The sequence below is a fragment of the Myotis yumanensis genome, unplaced genomic scaffold, assembly GCF_028538775.1.
Source record: "Myotis yumanensis isolate MYYU_CA2020_CCGP unplaced genomic scaffold, mMyoYum1.0.hap1 SCAF_9, whole genome shotgun sequence".
In the NCBI taxonomy this organism is placed as follows: domain Eukaryota; kingdom Metazoa; phylum Chordata; class Mammalia; order Chiroptera; family Vespertilionidae; genus Myotis; species Myotis yumanensis.
Window position 1 is genome coordinate 79,869,596 of NW_027223760.1, and position 24,423 is coordinate 79,894,018.

Below are 24,423 nucleotides of genomic sequence, written 5' to 3' on the forward strand. Positions count from 1 at the left end.
GGAAATGGGTTCCCTGAAAGCTGCCCAGGCCTGCCTTTCCCTTGAAGCGTCTTCACACCCTTCAGGAGAGCGAGCACCCCGGCTGAAGGCTGGGGTTCTAATGCATTCGCTATAAATCAACATGCAGACTGCGAGGCTGACAGGGAGGCACCTGGGCTTGGGAATCAGACCTGGATTTGAACTTCACGCGGTCACTTACTACATGGATAACAAGTTTCCTCCTTACGTCTCTGTTTACTTCTCTGTAAAAGGGAACATAAAGCCTTTTAACATTGCCCCGAACGCTCTCCTGAGACTGTGCTGAAACAAAGGATGGAGGCAAAAAATGGATGACGAAGGCACCGCAATTCCCACCCTCCATCCCTGGAGTATCTTCAATAAAAACCTAAACCCCGACGGACCACTGCATGCGGCGATTTTAAAGTAACAGCTATACTAAAGACGAAAAACAAAGGTTTGGCAAATTCCATTAAAAGTACCCAGCACATAGAGGCCATAACGTTTCTAAACACCGTTCCATGTTTCTGACCTTGCTCTGACCTTGAAGCCGGTGACGGGGAGTGAGTCTGTGAAGGACGGTGATGTGAGGGATGGGAGCCACGGACCTGCACATGCGATTGGTGTGATCTTCGCACTTACCACAGTGCTCAGGTCTGGGCTGAGAGACCGCCCCCTCAATGCTATTCATACCTCTTCCTGGAGACATAGTTAGAACAGCTCTCACAGCACAGTTGTGACTTCTCCCTCCCTGGACAGTTCTAACAGCTTGGAAACCTTTGGTAAAGTGGGAATTCTGCGCATCTAGGTTCCATCTCGGGGGCTGCTCTGCAGAACGAGAATGGTGCAGGGCTCTGGAGTTTGCTCTGACGGTTCCGTTTTCCTTCGCGTTCATTCTCGACTCCGGGCCAGCGGAGCAGCGAGGGAGGGAAGGCAGAGGCAAGGGCAGTCCTTGGCCAGTTTGTTTTCAGCAATTCCGTTCAAGCTGTTTTCAGGGAGCGCTTGCGAGAGCCCCACTTTGGAGAGTGGTTGTTTATGCTCTACGCAGTGGGCATGAGAATGAGTGCGAAGGTGGATGCACACATAAATTAGTGAGAAATAAATAACTGGCTCATTCGAAATTTCTTTTTAGTGTAGTCTCTATTCTGAGTGATTCCAACTTTTAGGCTAATGATTGTCTGAAAAATAAACCTCTGTAAAGGGGAATCCTAGGTGTTCACAGAGTATCTGTGCTCCTAGCCAATCCCGAGGCCTAGCACTACTGCACACAGGCATGCGGCCAATGTTGGCTGTGGAATACATTGAGAGAGCGAGGAAAGGTGAGTGTGGCTCCTGCTAACAGAGACACAGCAAGCCAGTCCCTTTCTCTCAGTCCCACTGTCCCCACCTCTAATAAGGTAACTAGTCCCTTCCTTCCCTGCCCATGAGCCACCGAGACCAGAGGGGGGTCCCACAGACGCCGCCACCAGGGACCCAAGCTGCCACCACATGGAATCAATTTGCCACCCCAGGACTTGGGTTTCTTCAAGATCTAGGATGCAAGGGGTTTTCAGTAAATAGATAACCAGACGTCATAAAGGAATAAATCAGACTCCTCTCTTGATGGAATACGTAATTCAGGGGCGTGAAGTGCATGGCGTAGGGGACAGGCCAGGGAAGAAAGCTACCAACCAGTAGCTGGGAATCTGCCTATGGAAGAACCAAAAATATGAATGTTTTCCAAAGCAAAGAAGAAAAAAGACCAATCTGGGGCAGGACGGGAAGGCGTGGCCATCCGGAGAGATTTACGGGACATCTGCAGGACCATTACTTATGGCCGGTCACACAGCCTTTCAAAGACAGTGAGGCATCTGTTTTCCTAGAAGCACAATATTGTTGCTCTTAACCTGCTTCCAAAACCAGGAGAGTGAACATCGCCATCCTGGAGCTGCTGCCATTCTGGCTTCAGAAACATGTTTCCAATTATTCTTCCTTGATAAGCAAGGCTGGGTTGTTGGGAGATATTCAATTTTTAAAATATAATTTTATTCATTTCAGAGAGAAAGGGAGAAGAAGAGAGAGACAAAAACATTAAGGATAAGAGAGACGTATTGACTGGCTGCCTCCTGCATGCCCTCTGCTGGAGACCAAGCCTGAAACCTGAGCATGTGTCCTGACTGGGAATCGAACCATGATCTCCTGGTTCATAGGTCAATGCTCAACCACTGAACCATACCAGCTGGGCAGGAGATATTAGATTTAAAATAACAATAGTAATAGCTTATGTTATTATCCAAAAAGCACATGGGGTATATGAATTCATTTGTTCTCTAAACATTTCTATGTGCTAGATGGAACAGATAGTATTTACATTTTATCCATGAGAAAAAGTACTTAAATTGAAGGAGTAATATGGCAAGTCCTAAATCGGAGCTAAGCTGGGACTCTGGCCCAGGCTCTTGGTTCTGGGTGCAGGGCTCCCTCTCCCTGGGTGCTCACAGGCTGCGCAGTCTCTGAGGATGGAGGAGAGTGATCTGGGAGCAGACAGCATGTGCCCTCTGGGCACTCTGGTTGTCCCAGGAGAGAACCATCCACAGCCGAAGAGCCGAGCTAGACCTGTGAGATACGAAAAGTAAATGGCTTCCGCCCAAGGAATGTAGTCCTACTATTTTCTCCTTGCGCAGCACATGGTGTACTAATCGCTCACCCAGGCATCACTCTAATTTAATTTTCACTCGTCAACAGCCCTGTGAGAAATACACCATTTCTTCCATTTCCGCCGATGAAGAAAGTAAGGTTCAGAGAGGTTAAGTAGGCATCTACTTAGTGCTCGGGAGATTTTAGGGAGGACAGAGGGGTTGCCCATATGTGGCCTTTGCAAACTTTCTTTTCTTGGACCTGCTTTGCAAGGATGGTTAAGCCTGGCTCCTGGAATCTAGAATAGGGAGGGGCCCCCACCACCTTCTAAAGCTAGAAGGGTAACGCCTGCAGAGCCCGAGCCTTGACCTTAACTAGTCTAGGTCTGGGGGCAGCACAAGGGCCGGTGGCTCTCAGACCAGTTCCTGGTTTGGTCAAGTTCCTGAGATACAGGTTTCACACTCCTGGCCATTGGGCGTCTGTGGGCTCCATCTCACCTGCGGGGCCTGGGGCCTGGCTGGCTCTAGTTAGAAATGACTTGTCCCCAGGGGCCCTGACTTGGACTGCCAGTCTGAGGGTCCGAGCTCCATTAGCGGGGAGCAGGGGGCGGGGTGCCTCCTTCCAGCCAGGCAAGTGGAAGGTGTCAGAGCTGGCCCAGGTGCTATCTCAGATGCTCAGCCATAAACCCAAGGAAGCCGGAATGAAGCGTCACTTCATTATGCTTCCAGGGCTGGGAGCAGGGCCAGGGAGCTGCTCTCCTTGACGGGCCTCTCATCACTTGCAGCTCAAAGGAAAAGAGAAGTGAGCTCCCAAGTGCCAGGCTGCAGCCGCCTTGTCAGATGGCAACACCTCCACGGAGCAGCTGAGCAAGAGGTGAGTCAAGAGCTTTCGCTCCCTTCTCCTGAAACCCTGCAGACTGACGACATTCCCTCTGTGTGCCTTTCAACGCCTGGCACAAGGCATGCAGCTAGGAAAGGACACAGGGCAGGGATGAAAATCAGTGTCAGCGGCAAGCTGGTTCTGATAGCCTGGTAGTGGCTGACTTGCTGCTGTTTTAAGAAGGATTCCAAGGCTCTTTCTGGGTACAGGATGAAAGGTGGTTGTGATCATTGGAACACAGGCCCTGGAGAATAGGTTGCTGGGAAGCTTGACACAGATATGACCTTGCAAGTCACCGAGTCTAAACTGCTCTTTACCCGCGTGGAGATGCCAAGGAACATCAAGGTTGGTGACTTGCAAAACTGAGTTGCTAAACAAGAGATAACAACCCAAGGCCTTCGACTCCAGCCTCCTGTTCTGTTGACTACGAATGCTTTCCTCGTCCTTCATTTCTAGAGCACAGATTGTTTCAAATCAGCTAGCAAATGAGAGGACTTCAAAATCCAGTGATGATGCAAAAACAATCATTGCGATGATCACTTCACTTATGGAAGGCACAGCTATTCCTCCGTACTCTCTGGAATCCCACAGTGCTTCAGACCACCCATGTCTGCATGTATGAGTCCTTGGCTTGGCCAAATATCAGCAGGTTCACAAAGTCAGTCTCACTCTTCCAATGCTACCCTATGGTTTAATTTCTTTGGTCTGCCAGTGCTGCCCCAGGAAAGCAGATTAAGTCATGCCAGGAAAAGAAAGAAGTTGCAAGATTAGAAAAGAAGTTGTAAGGACCCACCCAATGTAATCCATCAAAAGCTGCTTAGGTGCACAAGGCTTAAGTCCTTGGGAATTCTGTCCATCATGCCGGAAATGAGTAGGGTTGGACCAGAAGCCATACCTGATGTTAGAGATGGCATTGAACTGATATTTTTTTTCCTTTCTCAAGGTTCTGTGGAGTTTCTAAAAGAGCTCTTTATTAACAGAAGGTTTACAAGGATCAAGCTTTTAAAGCGAGCTTTATTCATCTACTTACAAATTAGGCTGAAATTATTTGTGTTAGGACTCCTCTAAGGGCTGTGACCGGAAGCCTCTAAGAAGACTTTGCAGTATGATTTTGATCTAGTTTTTGGAGGGGTTGATTACATTTTCATGGTTGGCTTTATTTAAAAAATAAACATTTGGGGAAGTGGATAAGTAGGATGATATCTGATACTGAAGGTAAGAATTTTAAGACCAAATTAACTGGAAGAACTACTTAGTAAACACAAGTTGCAGAATTGAATAAGGAGGCAGCAATTAAATCATCCCTTAGCCTCAATTTATACCTGTCTTCATAAAGAATCACCTGTTTGCAGCAGTCCTATTCTTTTCAGCCATGGTTTGCTTAGCTTGGTGTTAAAATTGAGCCCACGTTCCCTGAACATACTGAGTTGAGACAGGTGGACGCAAAGTGCAGGGAGCGGCAGGGCCAAGACTTCTGGGGATTAAAAAATGCCACAGGTGGCGACTACTGCCTTTCTGTTATAGGAAATGGCCCACCTCTTCATCTCCCCAGGCCAAGCAGTGTAATGGAGAAACAAGACTGTCCTCCATGCTGTGTCTGCCGGATACAATGGTTCAAGGCAAAGAAAAGCATGTGTGCAAGGACAGATGTTCTGTTCTCTCTCTTCCTGGAGAAAGTCTTCCCGGCACCTCCCGGAGGCGAAGGCGATGCAGGCACCTGGTGTGGCATGAAGGGACGGGAGCTCCTGGCCTGGTGCGCGAGGAGAGTTCTTTGAGAGTCCAGCACAGCACTGCAGAGGCAGCCCTGACCACGTGTGGCCACGGAAACTGTGACACGTGTGGCCAGTGGAATGGAGCCATTCAAGTTTAAACTTCATTTAACTTTAGATCATTTAAATTTAAAGCCTGTTACCCACTTGAGTTACTGGACAATTTTTAAGTATATTCCGGACAACTCGCGTGCATGAGTCTACTTTGTTAACAGTACGTTTTATGAAATCTAAATACAGATTTCCTGTGAAACTTCAGGATCCAAATGGAGTTGTGCATGTCAGAACTCAAAGGCTCAACATGAGAAATTGAATATCAATATTTTGCTAATAATTTTGTAGTTGAGAATTGAAATACTATCTTAGACATACATGGTTAAATAATACATATTATTAAAATTAACTGACCTGTTTCTTTTTTAACTTCTTTAATGTGACTGCTAAAAACACTGGAATTGCATACATCACTTGTGTTCTATTTCCAGACAGTGCTGGTGTAGAAAGACATCTGCCATATTGTCCCTGTAGGACAGTATCCTTCAAATAGTTATTGAAATTGTCTTCTACACACACCCAGAATAATAGTAGGAAGGATGTAAATTAGGCACGCACAGCAAGTGAGCTGTTTCTAAAATCTGCCCCACTAGCCTCCACTGTCCTGTTTCCATCTAGCAATGGGATCTTCCTGTAGGCTCTGGTCTTCCCTTCCTTTATTATGTGAAATTGGACTTTTTTAATCCTCACCTGAGGATATTTTTTCCATTGATTTTTTAGAAAGTGAGAAAGGGAGGGAGGAGAGAGAAAGAAAGAGAGAGAGAGAGAGAGAGAGAGAGAGAGAGAGAGAGAGAGAGACATTGATGTGAGAGAGACACATTGATTGGTTGCCTCCTGCACACACCCTGAGCAGGGCCAGGAATCAAGCCTGCAACCGAGGTACATGCCCTTGACTGGGAATCTAACCTGTGAGCCTTCAGTCTTCAGGCCAATGCTCTAAGACTGAGCAAACAGGCCAGGACCAATTTGAGGAGACAGATCAATAATCTCTCCTTTCAGTAATCTAACCACTTCTCTTTCATTTTTCATTAATAAGATGTCGGTGGGAATGCTGGTTGATAGAACAGATGCCAGTGGAGATGCTCAAGTTGAATTGGGGGTGGAGGACTCACATGCCCCCCACTCCTGGTCACCCCAATTCGGAGGGGCACTCAGTGATTTGCAGGCCTAACCTCTGGGCCTTCAGTGGCTCCATCAACATCTGGTCACTGTCACTACCTGGAACCTCTTTCTGAGCTGGGCTCGTCACTCCTGTTCACAAGTCCAGAAAGCATGGTAGCCCTGGCGATTCCCACAGCCACCATAGGTCATGCAATCCCCAAACCAGCTGCCCTGCTGCTCCTGGCCCTTCACGACCCTCACCATTGCTATGGAAACTGCAAACCATTCCTGGAAAATGCAAGCAAAGGGCAGCCCTGGAACTGGTGACCTTCCACCTCTCACAGATGGCCTGGGAGGCGCTGGTCTTGTGCACACACTGACCAGTTCATACCAGTCAAATGAATGCTCTGCAGAATGAGACGGCGCACCGCACAGGAACACGGATGAACACGGGCGCATTCCGGCGAGTTTTTACTTGGTTCACACTTCTCTTCCTAAGTGGCGTTATTAATAATTCACCCAACCCGCCCACCATTCCTTTGTAATTTGACTTGTTGCAATGACTGTTGAATTCATCTCCCTGTGGCCCGACTCCATCAGCCAGACTGAGAGCCGAGGAGACCTCCTTCCCCCACTCACATCCCCTCGCCCACGGTCAGCAAATAAGGACGTCAACGTGTGCAAACAGCAAGTGCGCCCGTTCCCAGCTGGATAAACACAGGCAAGCTCCTTGCTATCTTGGTGACTCAATGTCCTCATCTAGAAACTAGGCAGACAAAGAGTCCTGTGGGGCTGCCGTAGAGATTCAGTGAGTTATTACCGCTACCTAAAGTGCATAGATGGTGCCTGGGACACAGTAAAAGCTCACGGCAGTTAGCTATCCCTGTAGTGACTGGTTTTATTCCAACTGCTGGGGGACCGGAGGAATTCTATCTTTCTAACTCGCAGTGCTGAATTTCAGGGACTGGATCCAACTTACTGATCTCTGCTTTGCCTTATAGTGGTCAATCTGATGGCCACTGAAAACCTAAGGGAATTCATTTCTCTTTAGCTTTACATTTACTTTCCATGTCCCACATCCTACAAATGCCAGGAGGAGGCTGTGGGGAGAAGCCCTCTCTCCGAACAAACAGATCAGTAGTTAACTCTGGTTCCTGGAATAAATTCCCTTTTATTTTTATTGAATTTACTGGGGTGACGCTGGTTAATAAAATTATATTGTTTTCAGGTGCAATTCAGTAACGCATCATCTGTATATTGTACTTTGTGTTCCCTACCCCAAGTTAATCCTCCTTCCAACACCACTTATCCCTCTTCCCCCTCTTCTACCTGCCCCACCTCCTTCCCCTCTGGCAATCACCATGCTGTGGTCTGTGTCTATGAGTTTTTTTTTCATTTTCTTCTTCTTTTTTAAAAAATATATATTTTATTGATTTTTTTACAGAGAGGAAGGGAGAGGGATAGAGAGTTAGAAATATCAATGAGAGAGAAGCATCTATCAGCTGCCTCCTGCACACCCCCTACTGGGGATGTGCCTGCAACCAAGGTACATGCCCTTGACCGGAATCGAACCTGGAACCTTTCAGTCCCCAGCCCAACGCTCTATCCAGTGAGCCAAACCGGCTAGGGCTCTTCTTTTTTCTTAATCCCTTCACCTATCTCACCCAGCCCCACAACTCCCCTCCTCTCTGACAGCTGTCAGTCTGTTCTCTGTATCGATGAGTCTGTTTCTATTTTGTTTGTTAGTTTATCTTGTTCATTAGATTCCACCTTTAAGTGAGATCATATGGTACCTGTCTTTCTCTGTCTGGCTTATTTCACTGAGCATTATACTCTCCAGGCTCATCTATGCTGCTGCAAAAGGCAAGATTTCCTTTTTTTTATTTTTTCTTAAGGCCCAGTAGTATTCCATCATGCACATGTACCACATTATGAACCCATCTACTGGGGGGCACTTGGGCTGCTTCCCTATCTTGGCTATTGGAAATAAGGCTGCAATGAACATAGGGGTGCTAATCATCAGAGAGATGCAAATTAAAACCTCAATGAGGTATCACCTCACACCTGTCAGAATGGCTATCATCAACAAATCAACAAACAGCAAGTGCTGGCAGGGATGCAGAGAAAAGGGAACCCTCCCACATGGCTGGTGGGAATGCAGACTGGTGCAGCCCCTGTGGAAAACAGTATGAAGTTTCCTCAAAAAACTAAAGATGAAAGATCATTTTCAAGTCCCATAACTCCAGTTTCACCAACACTCTCAGCTCAGGAGTGAGAAACCAGCAGGCGCTAGTCATTTCCAAGTTACCTTTATTCCAGCCCCGGTGAGAATGCCCGGGCCTGGCTCAGGTAGGAAGCTGCTGCCGGGGCGGTGCGTGGAGATGGGGCTGTGGCAGAATTCGGGGGACCCCCAGGCAAGAGGAAATGATGAACTGGAGGGCGTAACAAACTCTTGGCTGCTCTCCCGGGACAGAGGTCCCACTTGACCCTGCGATGGGCTGTCCTCAGTGTCATGTGATTCTGCGTAACTGTATTTGCTTAGGCCGGGGGAGAGTTTCCTACCTTTCAAATTCGTGGACTGCCACGATCCAAAATAGGTTAATAATCACTCTCAATTTTTATTTACATTTTTACTGCTTCCATAAAAGGCTGTTTCTTGTCTCCTTCTTGCCAACAGGTGCCAGTAAAGTGACACCACTGGGAGAGGAGAGAGCACAGAGGGATGGAGGTACTTTCTGATGAGATGACTGTCCCTGAAGGCACATCCAGGAGAGCCAGGCCTCCTCCACCTGCGCCCACCCGAGGGGCGCTGAGGGTGAAGCGCGCCAGGAGAGCTCGCCTGCACACCCTCGCCGGCAGGCGTGTGGGGTTCTCTCTTAGCACAGCATCCCGAGCCCCTGGGCATCAGAGGACGGCCCACTCTCAAGACAGGCCCCCAGCTGACAGTCGGGTCCCTGCCTGGTCCAGGCGCAGGTTCCCCCTGTGCTGGGTGCTGTCACCCACAGACGGGAAACGCTCTCCCTCTCCTGTGACACCAGCCCACTCCTCGCTGGTCACAGCCTAGAGTCTCTCCCAGGCGCCTCTTCTGTCTCTGCCCACTCCTCCGGTCCTCCTGAGGGCCCAGCAGTTCCACCCCGAGCCACACGAAGACCCGTCACTCTCTTCTGTCCAAAGGACGTTGTTTTAAAGGACATGCCAATACGATGCCCTGTACAACTATTTCACAGGCATTTATTTATAAACCAGACGAAAATGTTTCTTTCTCTTTTCCTCTCTGTTATTTGAACCCAAGCGGACTGTAAATAGAAGACACAGAGTCCCGGCACAGAAGATGGGAAACCACATTAAAAAAAAAAGCCACAGGGACGACGCCTGGGAATGGTCAGGTGGACCCTGGAAGAGGCTCCTGGGCAGAAGGGATTCTAGGCTCAGCCCCCACTCCCTGGACCCGAACGGAAGGTGATGCCTCCCTCTCTCCGGCTGTGCGAGGGCTCGTGGCTCCTCCGGAATCCCAGGCTGCGCTCGGCTTCGGTCTGGACACATCTTTTTCTAAGTTTGCGGCCAGAAGGGTCCCTGAAGGCAGAGTTTCTCCCTCCACACGCTGCCCCTCCATTGCCTGTTTACAACACGATGTCTGATGCTTCCTGCTTCCACCCAACAAAATTAAAGATTTCATCACCACTGTCAGAAAAGGAACCCCCAGGGAGCAGAGCCTCTCAGAGCATCCCTCCCCCTGGCAGAGAGCCAGTCGCCAAATATAACTTTGCAAAGCCTCTCTGGTTTTCAGAGGTTTAAAAGGATACAAAACAGAGTCATCTCAAAGTGTGATTTTTTACAGCTAAAATTTGTCTGAATGCACAACTCATCTTTGCAATCCTTTTTTTTAAAGAGAGAGAACATATTTCAGTCTGAGACTGGCTCCGTGAAGAAAGAAAGGGGCACCACCTCGCTCAGCTCACACTCCGGAGCCCGAGCAGCAGCGCACACAGGAGAGCTGCGGGCTGCAGCTGGGGGCGAGGAGAGAGTGCCAGGCCATTGTAACAGCAGCTCCCTTCGCAATGCAAACACCAGCCCCACAGCAGCAGCTCCGGCTCGGCTCCGTGCCGCCTCTCCCTCTCCCTTCCCCGCAATGACTCCTATTATCCCAGTTCTAAAGCATCTTCTATGCAATGGATCAATGCCCAGGGAGATAAAGCAACGCTCCACTCCTCACACTGACCCTAACAAGACAACCAATGTCTGAGTGTAATGCACGGTCAACTGCAAATTCAGCGCCCCCCACCCCCACCCCGCCCAATGCATGCAGCCTGTGCAACACAGGCGCGCCCACACCCCGGGACCCCAGCACGCCTGCTCTCCTGCGGGCTTGCTCTGGTTTGCCGTCTTCTCAGCAGACAATAGGACAAAGCTACACTGGAGCTCTGGCTGCGGACGCCAGTGGGCAGATGTGAAGGCAGCGGTGTACTCACCAAGCTCCCGTAAGTGCATCTTTCCCAACTACAACCACTGCTGCTAAGCGGCTGCCACTGGCCAGTGACTCAGAGCCGCCCCCCGGAAGAGCGCTGCGCCGGACCGCCAGCTGGTTCCCGAGTCGGCTTGCTCGTGGAACAGGTTTCCAGTTGAGCCATGTGAATGGGGACTCGCCGCACACCTTCGGGTGGCACACACTCCAAGTCCAGGAGGACGAGCATGGGGCTTTGCTTATGTTTATGGAGCTGGAGCCCGGGGGTGCTCTGATTGGCAGGAATGGCGGAGAGATCGGCCAATCAAAGGCAGCCTCCATTTCAGGGAAACTCCTGCTCATTTATTTAACATCTTCAGAGATCATCGTCTTTTCGACGAGGAAGGGCTTTTATAGTATCACAAGAGAAAAATATAACTTCACTTCAACGTTCATGCCTAATGCCTTTCATTAATAAACATATAGACCCTCCTCTTGTATGCCTCCATACCCTCACTTTTCTTAATAAAGAACTAAAAGAAGAGAAAAGAGGAAGAAGAAAAAGAAAGAAAGCTGGCGATGGGCTGGCGATAGTTCATATTCATCAGCCTCCACCTTGCTGGGAAAAAGGAGGGGAGAGCGCTGGGGCTCAATAATTACTGATTCCGTTGCCATGGAAACAGACTGGCTGCAGCGAGTTGGATTCGTGTAGAGCATCTGCTGCCAGACCCATAATCAACTGCAATCTCATCTCTCCCCGTCTCCCTACTTTCGTTTGATTGTGAGTTTGCTTTTTCCCTCCTTCTCTTTATGTGCAGTTTTTGTCCAAAAATATCACGTAACTGCCTAGCTGTGTACACACAGCACATGCACCCCGGGTGTGCCCACGTGCCCAGAAATGCGTGCACGCAAGAGTGCCTCCCAGCAGGGTGCCCCCGGAGGATCCACACTCTGATTCCTCCTCAGGATGTAAATAAACACCCTTCCCATGCCTCCACTCCTGCTGAAAACTCATTGCAAGTTCACCTAAAAAGGGGTGGGGTACCTTTTCATATATTTGTCATCTAACAGCCCTGAAAGCCCCCAAATAAAAGTTTGCGATGGCATTTCTCAGAGGGCGCTGCCGTGGTTCCTAGCAAATCTTTGGAATGAAGCAATTACACCAGGAAGTTTGTGGAGGATTTGCAAGCACAGTCTTCAGGCGCATCTTCTTCTCTGCATGAGCATCTCACCAAGGCGCCCGGAACCCTGGGGTCTCCCGGGGACTTTCCTCAGATAACAGGCAGCCCTCAGACTCCTCCCTGCTGCTTCCAATTCTCCTGGTTGCATGACCAGAGTTAATGTCACCTAAGGCTCTGGATGAGCTGCTACTCTCTCTTCCACAGCAGGGGGCACCACTGAGCAATGAATGGCCGCCTGGCCTGGCCAGACCCAGGAGGGGCTCAGAGGGTGGTAAACTCACAGCTGGGCCTGCCGGAAGCCCTCAATTCTGCAGGGATTGAGAATGGCAAGTGGCAAAGAAGGCTGAGCCACCTCCTCATCTGTTCAAAAGCTTGCTTGTCACAGTGGAAGTTCTGACAAACAAGCAGCTTCATCTGCGTTTGCAGATGGGTCACGTTATACCAAAGAGCTCTGGGCTTTTGAGAATCTTCCCGGAATGCCCCGTGGAACCCTGGCTAGTGGTGTTGGTACTGAGGTCACAGACTGGGTATGCTTTCCCTCCTAGACTGTGCAGTGAAAAGAGCCCGCACAAGCTTAGAGAGCTGCCGATGAGCCTCAGCCAAAGGGAAGCCTGCCCCGTCTTGGTGAAGGCCTGACCTACTGTTGGTCAAGCCATGAAGCTAAGTGGGCCTGCCCTCCAGACGCTCAAAACATATGATGGGTGCGAATCCTCAAGCTTCTGACCACGTTCAGATTAAAGACGTGCCATCTACATGTAAGGAAACCACAGCATCGGCTACCTGGAAACCCCAGGAGAAATCATGACCCCAGGCATCGGAATAAAAACCGGGAGAAATCTCTTTCCATTCCGTCCCACACGGAGCCTGCACTCTCGGCTCTCTTCTGGGCAGGCCCTGCTGCTACCATTGATCCTGCATTTTCTCGGGTCAGATTCAAGTTAATTAAATTCTCCTCCTTTCCATAAACATGATTTATTAAATGTATCATTACCAAATCAGAGGTAATTCATATACTTTTGTAATACTTCTTAAATAAATTCACAAACCAAAAAAGAATTCTGTTAGATGATTTGTGGTTTAGGATCAAAAAATATAACCACTGTTGCAGAATGATTTCTGAACTAGTGTCTAAATTCTCCTTCTTGTACCTACAGGCCTAACCTAAAATGAAGAGCATTTATCCTGAGCATCTGAAAGGGGCTGGTTGGGGTTCTATTTCCTGTGTTACAGAGAGGTGGTACTAAGAGAAAATCCATCCATTTGCCAACCCTGGTCCCAAACAGATCACTTCCAGTCTCTGGGAAACCTTTCATCAGGAGGCCTGCTCGGCGCTGGCAAGAACGTGATGGTGACGACCCCCTTAGTGTATGACATGACTACATGGAGCCTCATCTTTTTGGTTGTTTCATTCTTAAAAGGGAGATGACTGGCCATGAGAAAAGCCCAAACACGTGGGGTGTGTATGGCAGATGGCTCACCTCCAGCTACATCTTAACCTTCTCAAGGCACGCCGCCCCCTCATCCCAGCCATATGTGCCAAGGTGGTTAGACGAGCAGACCTCACTTCTGCCCGTCTAACACAAACAGGCCATATCTCCCAGGGGTGTGAGAGCAGAAGCAGGAACTCCGTCCTAATAGGTCAGAAGTGTGGGGACTACAGGCTCAGTCCAATGGCTTCATTTATTCAAGAGACATTGGAGAGATATTTTCTAGTCAGTGGGGCTGAACAGGATATAGTTATTTTTTAAAATAAATTTTTATTGATTTCAGAGAAGAAGGGAGAGGGAGAGATAGGAACATCAATGATGAGACAGAATCATTGATTGGTTGCCTCCTGCACGCCCCCTACTGGGGATGGAGCCGGCAACCCAGGCATGTGCCCTGACCAGGAATTGAACCGAGCCTTCCTAGTTCATGGGTTGATGCTCAATCACTGAGCCACACTGACTGGGCTATATTATTTTTTTTACATGGTGCATTTTAAAACCAGAACATGTGCAAAACCTCAACTAAATATGGTAGAGATAATTTTACATACCTTTTTATCTCCAAGGGGAGGTCATCATTATAATACTCCGTAGAAAAATCCCCATACACACATAGCTGCTTCTCTTTTTCTCACCCTCATGAGATGATCAGAAGCAGAACTTACAAAGCCTGTTATAACATCACTTTACCTGTAGGTTCCAGGACGCTAGGCGCTGTGTATATAGCCCTGGCATTAGAGGGAGAGGGTGAGAAATAACCGCAAATGCATATGCAGTACTCACAGTAGGTCAATACCATAAAAGTGCCCATTTTCCTAAAAGGGAACGTAAGACCCGTGACACTAAGTAGTATGACTACAGTCACCATCCAGTGAGTGGTAGACACTGGGTTCAAACTCAGCTATCCCACACCAGGGCCTCAGAGCCCTCACAGGCAAGGAGTCCAGGGCAGGTGATACCATCCCCATAGCTGAGCTATAGTTTGTAACTCATATTTACGAGGTATTACTATGAAGAAGTTTATCTCCCTCAACAAAACCTATAAACAATGAAATAAAGCCAGTTCGACGAAACGCAGAGCCATCTATAAACAGATGTCCAGCCCATGTGTGTCTTCTTCCCTCTCCCAGAGCATGACCTCTGACAGGGGACCATCGTTTGCATTCCTAGGCTGGGAGAGTCAAGGTCGGCAGTCCTTGAGGACTAATGGACTTGACCAAGTGGAACGGGCTGGCCCGAGAAGATCACAGAGGACAGAGCCAGGCTTGCTGCGAGGTCCTCCTGGTTCTGAGCTCCTTTGGAGGAATCAGCAGTGAGACTTGGAAAGCTTATCATCTTGCCAGCTCGGATTTTCCAAATATACCATGGCAATGCATTCCAGGATGGCGGGCTGAGGAAAACTCATGCCAAAGGAAATATGAAAATGCCCAAGCTCTCAGCTCTGCCAAGCATGTCCTCTGGCGATGGTGGCAAAACAACTCAGGGCCAATGGTTGTAGAGTCTTGGGTGGTGCCAGTGGGACAGAGGTTCTTCACCGTTAGGGAAAGGGGCAGGTCTGGGCCACCTCACATTCTTCTTGGTTTTCAGACATGATATGCGTCATAAACCTCTCCGAATTCTGCAACACACATCTACTTCACATGCAAACGGTTCTACCTTTTGAGAAAAAAAATATAGTTTCTGATATTCTCATTCAGAGAACCAATTTCATTGCAGTTGGTAGAGATGAAATCTGTTTCATCAAATGATTGACTCTTGATGCCTTTACTTTCTCTACTCTTTCTGCTCACAGATTCACAGAGAGCTCGCGTGTGCTGGTCTCCTCTGACGGCAGGGCATGCCCTGCGCCAGGACAGGGGGTGCCAGGATGAGGGAGGAGAGTGGAGGGTTTCTGAGCAAGAGGGAAGCCATGAAGGTCAAAAAGGTGAGTAGATACAGTTTGCCCAGGTCAGGAGGGAGGAAGAGGAACGTTCTAGAGATGTAGGCAGTCAGCTCCAAGGAGGCCATGTTCTGGGATGTGAAAGGGGGTGGGTAAGGCAGAAGTTGTTTGAGGGCTTAGAAGGGGGTCCAAGAGGTCTGTACACAGCCGGATATGGAACCTCAAGGTGCAGCCACACAGTGGACCAAGGGGTTACCACAGGGAATTCTAGGGCGAGCTGTGGAAAGCTGGCTTTGTTGGAAGTCAGTCACATCACAACTACGTGCCCAGAGTTTCAGTGACCCTCAGCAACAACCAGAGCCTCTCCGGGAAAACCAACTCAGAGCACGCCCAGTCCTGGCGCCCCAGCGCTGCCCCACGGGGCGGGCGTTCTCAGACTCAGTCCTCCAGTGTCACCAGCTTGTCCCAGCCAGACCACTCCCAGCTGGTCTACATTCTGCCTCCAATTAAAAGGAGCTTTGAGAGGGGATCCTGGCCCCCAGGCAAATGATATTGACAGGTTATTCCTGACTCTCACAAAGAACCAGTGTTGCAACCTAATTTGTGCAGCAATTACATTAAGACAAAATATAATTGTATTTTATTGCTCACCACTTGCCTGCATCATTAAGTCAGTGCTGGAGGAAGGAGTTAATTTGATTCTATACATAAAAATTGGCCCCCAAAGGGCAATAACCAATTCATTGACATGCAAAATGCTCCCTCTCAGAGTCATCCCAAGGCCATCCTGACCCTGATGTCCACAGGGCACCCTACAATCCTCTCAACCCAGTGACAAGCATGAGCACCCAAAGCAAATATTTCAAACAACCCTGACCACACAGGGTTGCTTACATTTGTGGAAATCTACTGTCTGTTAAGACATCTTAGCTGTTCTGCACATACACTGAAAAGAACATATTTCACCATAAAAGTCCAGTTTGGAAGTAAAGAATTGGCTCCATTCATTCAACCAACGTCTAGGAACATCACAATCCCAAGATTCTTTCAAGTCTTGGGAACCCAGGCATATAGCCTTAATATCTTGAAAGTAACAAAGCTCCACATACGAAGTTTTCTCTCCCTGAGGTCATTACATTGCATGTCTTTTCCTGTCAACTCTGTCTGCTCACCTGAGCCTCATACATGAAACCCTCCTAAGCGGGGTCCTTCCTCTGTGTGGTTCCTCCTTTGAAATATCCCACACCGTTTGCGCTGCACGTGTCACGTTCTTTCATAATGATCTTTCCGAGGCATCCCCGATACCGCACTCCTCGGTCAGAGTTACTAACACGGTCCAGGAACACCGTCTCCAGTGCCTCTGACACCTTAGCCAAGAACAGGCCATCTTCTTGCCAGCTCTTACACCTAGGGAAGTCACAGAAGCCTCCTGAGTACCTCCCGCCTTTCTACTCGACATCATGGATGGGGGATCAGCGGGGCTATCTCTGAGAACATCTCAGTGACTCACTTCGTGTTTCCTCCCATGCCTTCCTCCTCCACTCTTGCCACCCAGGCAGGGACAGAAGATGCGGAGCTGGAAGCACTCTTGAAAGCTCCCCTCGGAAACCCACTCTACAGGCTGTGCAGTGCGGGGCCACCTGGCTCTTCTCTGTAAGAATGTCACATCTGCTCAGAACTTCTTCCAGTTCATGAGTCTTCCTCAAATGGAGCCTCGGGGGCTTTTGATCTTAGTGCCAATCAAGTGCAGGCTGAAGATGCAGGGTCTGGTTGGGCTAGCGAGGCTGGCTGAGACCCAGGCTTTATTTCATGGAAAAAGGAACCAACCAACCAGGGACATATATAACACGAGGTGTTGAGGTCAAAGAATTCCCTCTAAACCAGGGCTGCCGATCAGTTCTCATCTGGAGCCAGCTGACAGTTCTGCACCCCCTTATTTTAAAGTTGTTGTTTTTTAAAATATGACTGTAAGAACACACATGTTCAGTGGAGAGAATGTGTAACATTAAAAAATAATAAAAGATGCCCGGCTAGTGTGGCTTAGTGGTTGAGCATCAACCTATGAACCAGGAGGACACAGTTAGATTCCCTGTCAGGGCACATGCCCAGGTTGCTGGCTTGATCCCCAGTAGGGGCGTGCAGGAGGCAGCAAACCAGTGATTCTCTCTCATCACTGATGTTTCTATCTCTCTCTCTCCCTCTCCATTCCTTTTTAAAATCAATAAGAATATATATTTTAAAAACAATAATAAAAGAGAAAAAAACTAATTAATCACACCATGCAGAAGAAATCCTTGTTAAAATCATTCAAATTTAAGATCAAAACCTTCTCAGTTTGCATTTCTTACTTAGTTAAGATATGATTTTGCATCCTCCATCCTCACATTTAACATAATATAAAACTGTTTTCTTACATTTAGATACTATTCACAAATGCCACTTTGAATAGCTGAAAAAAATGTAACATATAAATAAATGTGCCCAGATGTTAATTTATCATATCCTTATTGCTGAATTATGGGGTTATTTTCCATTTTCCTGCAGCTATAAATAACAGTAAAAGGAACATCTATATGCAAACCTTTCTTCTTCTTCCTGGACTGTCTGTGATTCTAAATAGCTGCGGTGGAGCTCCAGGCTTTGTAAATGAGGTCATCAATTGCAGGTGAACTTCCCAACAGGAACTCTGTCCCCCCAAATTTCTCTAAATTCTACTGAAATGTCAATGTTTCTTCCAGCAAAGTGGTGGCCAGGGGCCCTTTAATGTCACCGTGAATGACAACTCTGCCTCTTGTCTCTGCAGGAGCAGGGCCAGGGCTGCAGCCCCATGTGAACACGGGCCGGTGAGGGAGCAGGGAGGGCTCCTGCCACCGGGAGGCTGGTCTCCCAGGCTCCTTGCAGCCGGGGTGGGACGTGAATGTGTCTGAGAGCATCTCAGCCTCTGGTCTGTGCCAGAGCCACACATCAGCATGAAACACCAACAGGCCTCTGTCAGGCAGCGAACACCACCAGAACCTATATGCAAAGGTGTTTTTAGGGCACAGACACACATTCCTTTTCTTCTTCTCCTGGGAACGTCTGAAAAAGTTTTTTTTTCCTGGTCCTAAAAGAAATTGTCACGCTGAAGAATCACTCCTACTCCTGTTACATCTTAGCTACACAATGTTCTTCACTTAGGCACTCAATTCATCCTATAGCTTGCAAAATTTGTTCTAGAATTGCCTTTTCCTTTTAAAGCATTGGAGAAAAAGGCACATTATCATATCTTTCTCCCCCATGAATGGCTGGATGAAAATGCAATCCAGGTAACATTTGTTGAGCACCTAAACAATTTCTTTGGTGGGTGCCCTGGGTCGAAAGGTGAAGATTTGTCTTTGTTCTCAGGAGTTGAGCCAAGAGAGTGAGTGCAGGTCCGTGACTACGTGACGACGGCTAAGACCTGGCTGCACGGCGCCTGCCAGGACTCGGCAGCGTTGCTGGGACAGCCTTGAGGGCTACAAGGACTGCCAAGGCGATGGTGAGACCAACCCCCCACGGACTGATGGCTTAGAACCAGCAGACCAGTTCCATCCACATGGTGACTGATTTCACCGCACAGCAACCCCAGCCTCATCAGACTCACTGTGATACATTCGCATACTGACGGCACACCCCGCACCTCCGCACCACCATCCCAAACAGAAAGCCCATATACAGACATGACACAGCCCAGGAGGCTGTTCCCAGAAATCTCCATCCCTTTCCCAGACAAATCCTGAGAATTCCTCCCCCTCACTGAATGCCCTGCCCCTGGTTCAATAAACCTCCATATCGGAAGCCAAGCTCGCTGACGGGGCTGCTCTGTCCGTGGAGCGGCCCGCTCTCCGCCTCACTAATAAACCCACCCTCGCTTTGACCTGTCCGCTGGCTCCGATCTGAATCCTTTCCTGTGCGAAGCCAAGAACCAACAGTGGGTCTCAGACTTTGGGTACGGGAACCCGGGGAACGGCTACGTCACTGTCTCAAGGCAGGAGGTGCCAGAGAGCTGTGTGGAGTCAGCTAATTGGCTAAAAGAAGTTTCCAAACCCAATACACGCCTGATTATGTGAAATGCTACAGGAGAGGGAAAAGGTGTACCCAGGGGAAATAATTAAATCTGCACTTCTGCATGGGCTCCACAGGGCCTTGAGCTGGGCCTTAAAGGAGGGGCAGGATTTCAACAGAAAAGGCAGAGGGTCTTCCCTGCTGGGGGACCGTGAGGAAGAAGGAGACTTGGCTGCACAAAGCACACTCGGGCGCCATCACTGTGATGAATTACAGGTTGGTGGTGGGAGGTGGGGGAGGGTGCAGGATGCCATAGGCATTTGTTTGGAATGGTAGTTGGCAACAGGATGTGGAACTTCTGTTATCATGCTGCGAAGAGGAAGCCAGGGATTCTCGAGTACAAATGTGTTCTTAGAATGGCATTTCGGCAGCGAGGGGAAGACAACTTCGAGGTGCATCCAATCCACATTCAGGGAGAACAATGCAAAGACAAACACAGTCTACATAAGAGACGGAGGCGGCAGGAGACAGGGTCATAGCAATCAAAGCCAGATGACCCTTCTCCTACTTGGTGGGCACATAGGAGCTGGGACCTGCCTGGAGCAGAGGCGGGGGGTGGGGGGCAAGGATCACTCCCGAGTTCCCAGGCTAGGAGATGAGGTGGGCTGTCCTGTCACTCCCAGCACTGAAGGATGACTGACAGGGAGTGAGTGTGAGGGGCAGGAGGAGGTGTAGGAGAGAAGCAAAGAGATGTTCTCGGGAAATACCTAAGCTGGAGGGGTCGGTGAAGGCGGTGTAGTGTAGTGTCTCCGAGTCAGGACATGGAGAGGATCCCAGGAAGCACGGGCGGGGCAGGAGCCGCTCCAGGCGGATGAAGCAGGATGAGCCCTGGGAAGAGCCTCAGACTCCGCCCTCAGGAGGTGAGCGCGGATAAATAAAGCAGGTCAGTGGGTGGATGTGGCGATGATGGCAGCCCACAGTGTGAGCGAGGTGGGTGTGTGGAGATGGCGTTCTGTCCTAGAGTCTTTGGCACAGCAGGGACGGAAAGGCATTGAATAATAAATTGAAAGAGAAACAAGTGGTGAAAAAAAGCACTTTTACAGATAGGCGAGATTTGGGTAACTTTCTCAGCCTGAAGAGAAGAAACTGAGTGAGGAGGAGGGAGGATGTCAATAGCATAAAGATGTGAGGAATAAAAGATTTGTTTTTATAAATTTTGAGATGTCTATCTTTTCCCTCAGAGCAGAGATTTATAACAATGGGACTTTTTTCTACTCTTCAATTAGAATAACTTAACAATCCCTCCCCATTTCCACTTGCCTCTTAGAAATCATGTCTTTTGTGGCGAGAGAGGTTTTCAAGTATTCAAAATAGGTATCAGTGCATGTTGGAGTCTTGTTTCTCTTCTTGAGTTTGGTTATATTTGTAGTTATCTTTTGAAATTTTATTCTAAAATCTAGAGGCCCGGTGCATGAAAATTTGTGCACTTGGGGGGGGGGGGAAGTCCCTCAGCCTTGCCTGCACCCTCTCATGGGCCTAAGGCATCAGTCAGACATCCTTAGTGCTGCCGCGGAAGTGGGAGAGGCTCATGCCACTGCTGCTATGCTCGTAGCCATCAGCCTGGCTTGTGGCCGAGTGGAGCTCCCGTTGTGGGAGCACACTGACCACCAGGGGGCAGCTCCTGCATTGAGCGTCTGCCCCCTGGTGGTCAGTGTGCATCATAGTGACCAGTCGTTCTGGTCATTCTGCCGTTAGGGTCTATTTGCATATTACCGTTTTATTATATAGGATAGCACTAGTAACTGGAACAAGGACAATTATTTTATTTCTTCCTTTAATATACATATAGCATATCATGTATGTATCTACGTGTGTGTTCATTTCCAAAGCCACGGTAAGATTGTTTTTTAAGAGAGTGGCTAATGGGGTCAAGTCTTGCCAAGAGGGAAAATAAGGTAGCGATTAAAACATGTCCACCCAAGGTCATTCTTGACTTTGTCAAAATCAGTGGCTTTTGTGGCTAAAGTGGTTTTCAAGTATTGACAATGTAATTTAGTGCGATTTAGAGTAATATTTATGACTTTGCTATATTTACATTGAGGGCAGAAGACGGGTCATAATAGATTAATAAGCTAATGGGAAGTGAGAAGAGGTGAGGAGCAGAGGCAACTGTTTGAGAAAAGCTGGCTGGGAGGGGATGGGTAGAGGACTGAGAAGCAGTTATTTATGTGTTTTTTAAAATGCAGGAGATTTGTCCAGCTGGCGTGGCTCAGTGGTTGAGCATCGACCTATGAACCAGGAGGTCACTGTTGGATTCCAGGTTGGGGCACATGCCAATCCCAGTGTGGGGTGCGCAGGAAGCAACCAGTGATTCTCTCTCATCATTGATGTTTCTATCTTTTTCTTACTCTCCCTTCCTCTCTGAAATCAATACAAATATATTTAAAGTGCAGGGGATTTGTGTACATTTACATGCTGGTGAGAAGGACAGCACCCAAGGGGATGAGACTGATGCTGTAAAGATTAGGAGGGGTAACTGGTTGAATCTCAGAGCAGATGAGAAGGCAGAGAATACAGAGCGCAGAAGGAGGAATCTGCTTCAGGTACACCGGGGACACCTCTGTCTAAAAAGGAGGGTGATGAGTGCACAGGTAGGAGAGCCACCCAGGGTCATGTGGTCAGCTGGGGCGGAGCCTCCCACGCCTGGTCAGAAGTGCTGAACCCTCCTGACCCTTCCCTCAGGGAAACGGCCCAAGTGCTTTACATATGTTAGGATAAACCCAAAGAATCTTAAAATTTTGCAATTCAGAAATGGTCAGATATTGGCCATTTCATATGATCAGTCTAATATTGGCTCACTTAACCCTCACAACTACTACATCAAGTGCCACATCTCACCAAGGAAGACACTGAGAAACAGGGCAAGGACATTCATCTACCCAAGGTCACCAGCAAGGAAAGCAGGGAGCTGGGGTTCGGACCCCATGCTGTGGGTCCAGGGTCGATGCTCTTGACTCGTTGAACTTATTAACTGAACTTATTTTTCCTTTGCAAATTTCCAAACCCTCCTCTTGATTCCTCAGCCATGGGAGGGGGTGGAGAGTGAGGAGGTGGGTGGAGTGAGGGAGCAGGGGTGGGGGGTTAGGGGGTGAGGTTGAGGGGTGAGTGGGTGGGACCCAGGCTGGTATGTCCAGCAGCTTCAGGTGGGTCTCTGTCATTACCCAACTCTGTTCTAAAGGGTTTTATTACCTGCAAATTTAATGAATACAATATTCTGGTAAATTGCGTTGAAAAACCGTCAATGCTAGTACTTTTATTCACAGCCATATTTTTCTGATACCTGAATATTATCTGTCCAAAACATTTCAAAATCAACTCTCCATCCCTGACCGGCCAGCGTCTGCTTAGCTGAGGTCTGGAGCAACATCCAGCGGGCCCGGTGGCCCGACCACAATGAGATAAGCCAAGCAGCCGTTTCCAACACGCTTGAGGCCACCGGCATCTCCATTTCATACGGACCTTTTACTGCAATCGGAGCATTTTATTAGAAACAGCATCTGTGAGGCATGGTTCTTACCCTTTTCTGCTGCTGCTTGAAAAACACATACTGGCCTGGAGCTCTCGGACAGAATCCCATGCCCTGTGATTCACAGAATGGAAATCTGCCATCATGTGCCAATGACATTTACTTCTGTGGCAGCTCAAGCAGCAAAATGCCATCTGCCAGACCCTCGGATGCAGCCCAGCCATGCAAGCGGATATGAGAAGGAGAAATAAGGAAGCAGGACTGCATTCAGGGGGTGGGTGGCCACCGGCACCTAAAACATAAGGTGGCTGGGAATCAAGTCTTCTTACTCTGAGGACCTTCTTGGGGAAAGCAATATAGTTTTTCTAGCTTAAGAGAACTTTGGGAGGTGAAGGTAAAATGCAAGAGATTTTGGTGAACTGGGAGGAGATGGCGTCACCTAAATGGGATGGGCTTCGGGAAGGACGTGTGTCCTCTGCACGGGAAGGTCCCTCGACAGCCATCCACGAAGGGACAAGCCCATTAGTGGCATTAGTTCCCCACTGGCCTGGAGATAGAAAGCACGACTAGTGGGGACACAGAGGACTCCCCACGTGGCCGGGGAAGTGGGTTAAGCAGGCCTCAGAGAGATATACCAAATGAGAGTGAAAAACTGAAACGGAGGGATTTTTCTTTTTTAAACTCAGGGCTCCAAGCATGCTCCTCCTCAGTTTATTGTGCAAATGTTCAATGTCTTTGAGGCTTTCCATTCACTTTATATAAAGCTGCACATGTGAAAAAATAATTACTACTGTCATTTTTATTCAGAAATGAATGGCAAAATCATCTTGTAGCTCCCTCAAAGTTTTGACATCTGAAGAAGAGATGTGGAATGAAGGGTCTAGAAGTGCTTCTCAATAAGGTCTCTTGGCATCTGGGCAAGAACATGCTCTGTTCTATGGAACTGCAGAACACTTAGTACCCACGGTCTCCGGCAACTGACCAGCGGTGACCATCCACACTAGAATGGTGCAAATTAACTCAGTTTATTGGCTGGGGACCATTTTAATTCTCCCATTAAAAAATGGGAGAATTAAACATTTATGGCCATTCAACCCAAAGTAATTGGGCAAGTAACTACCAAAAAAACCCCACCACAAAACAAACAAACAAAAAAACAACAACACCTGGAGGATATTAAGATTTAAAGCTATGGTTCTTGCTTCCAATGATATGTTAAGTTAATTTGGAGAGACAGACTGGTAAATAAACTACTACTAAACTAGAAGATATTTCCCAAATGAAAATTTGAATTCCATGCTGCAAGGGGCAGAGGTATAGAATTTCATGTTGAGTGAAAGATGGTCACCAGCTCACTGAGGTGGCATTTGTGCAAAATCCTAAAGTCGAATTTCAACAGGGAAGTGACTTCTGGCAGAGGGAATGAGGATGAGCAAAAGCCTAAGATATGAAAGTATTATGGCTTACACA

General features: G+C 48.3%; 1 protein-coding gene across 4 annotated transcripts in view; it reads right to left on the bottom strand.

Moving 5' to 3' along the window:
- Positions 1–24,423, bottom strand: part of ELMO1 (engulfment and cell motility 1) — a 401,514-nt gene that overhangs the window by 84,833 nt on the left and 292,258 nt on the right. The window contains exon 1 of one of the 4 annotated variants that reach the window (XM_070424796.1): positions 10,886–11,432. The exons of the other annotated variants lie outside the window; for them this stretch is intronic. The gene's annotated coding sequence lies outside the window, so the exon portion shown is untranslated. Of the gene's footprint in view, positions 1–10,885; positions 11,433–24,423 lie in introns of those variants that run through there. 4 annotated transcript variants of the gene reach the window in all.